This window comes from Pyxicephalus adspersus, chromosome Z, assembly GCF_032062135.1.
Source record: "Pyxicephalus adspersus chromosome Z, UCB_Pads_2.0, whole genome shotgun sequence".
Classification (NCBI taxonomy): domain Eukaryota; kingdom Metazoa; phylum Chordata; class Amphibia; order Anura; family Pyxicephalidae; genus Pyxicephalus; species Pyxicephalus adspersus.
The window spans coordinates 1,199,661-1,201,505 of NC_092871.1; positions in this window are offsets into that span (position 1 = coordinate 1,199,661).

The window sequence follows — 1,845 nt, forward strand, 5'->3', positions numbered from 1 at the left end:
TATTATTGTCATCATTGTTATCTATACGGGGATTTAATTGTTTTGGCTGATCAGTGTGTTTTCATAAGAGACAGTGAAGACATCAACTTTGTAAATTCTATATCACTACATTGATTGCTAATATAGATTCATCCAGCATCTGCTGGGCACAGTGATCCTGCTTTGCTTGTTGCACTTTTACATGCTTAGGTTATGTTTGCAGTGAGCAATTAGCAGCAAGCAAAGTTGGCACATTCACCATTGGCACAACTAATTGTTTCAGGTGATAATATATTACTTAGGGACCCCTGCCAAACAGTACTTCCAGGCCCCTAGCTTCTAATACAGCCTAATTCAGAGACCTTTCAATAGATAAGAAGAGAAGCAGCAGTACACCTGGAAGTTCAGCACTGTGCACAGCATTGTAGCTCTTATTGATTTGTTGTGCTGGGCCACCCTCTCCAAGTGTACAAAATGCCGTGCAGAGATATTAAGGCTGATGAAGGTGCCTATACTATCTGAAATTAAAAATACATTTAATGTGCTTTATTAAACCCATAACTGGATTTCTATGTTCAGTTTTAAGTAATAAAGATATCTTATATCTATACACAAACATATATTTACAAGGTTGATTGTCTCACAGTCTGGCCTTATAGTTGGATTTTGTCAAAGTCAGACTTTAACAGTTTGTTGCTAATGAACTATTTGCAATCAGGGACCCAGCTCTTTGTGGAACAACAAGTGTCAGCATGCTTTGCCATTTCTAGGTCATCCCGGAGTTGCCAGTTTCTGGTCCAGAAAGTTAACCCTTTGTATGCTGCATATTTTGAAGCCCAGACCATAAAGCGCTACTAAATTAAACCCTAAACCCAGGCATTGATTCATCTCAGCAAATGCTTAACCAAAGTATATTGCTTCAGCAGAAATTTACAATGCATTGCAGGCTCAGAGCAGCTTGTATTATATTTATAAAAAGTCTCCCTGCTAAAATAAATAACACAAGTAATATTGACTCTGTCACCCCCTCTACACCAACAAGCAATGTTGTGATAATATCTCTTCAAAAATTCCTCTGAATTAACACTTTGGGAGAGGTCATCCTTTGGTTCTCCACTTTGCTCCCTGGTTACTCCCAGATTCCCATTTTACTGTTGTGTCTATGAGAATGGCCAAGGTAACCACTGAGCACAGCAAAGTGCCAGGAGATCAACACTTCTGAATCTGAGGATTTTTCTTACCTTAAATTCCATTCATTACTATTTATTACTATTTATTATTCTTTTTAGTCTATGAGTGCCTAAATCCTTGCCACATCATCTTCACAATCTGCAGATTACCAATCCTGACCTCCATGTTAGAAGAACATTAATCTATGTTCTATAATGGCATTAGAAGCATTGGCTTCCATGCCTGCACAGCATTGTTTGGTTCATGTGTGGAACAGCCGACTGGCTCATAGTCATAGTGATCTTACAAGTTACAAAACAAACCCCTTGGTCCGGCTGTCATTTTGCATGGAGAAGGATGCAGTGACAGCTGGATTTGGCTGGCTTATGAAATATAGACAAAGAAAAATTGTAAAAAGTGATTAAAATGATAAAAGTGTCGTATATTTTTTTTTTTTAAATAAATGTTTTGTACTTGTCAGCTAATAGTAAAAACACAGCTGTATTATTAAGAATGTTAGAAAGTTTTCAGAAGTTCGTCATATTTATATATTTATTCAGCAGTTCCAGAATGGAACTGGAGTGTTTTTTAAGGACTTTAAGAAAGCCACTTATAGGTTGTTAAGATTATCGTTAAATCTGCTCCTCTGTAGTGCTTGTATGCTAAGATTAATCAATGCCTGTGTGTGTAGACTTT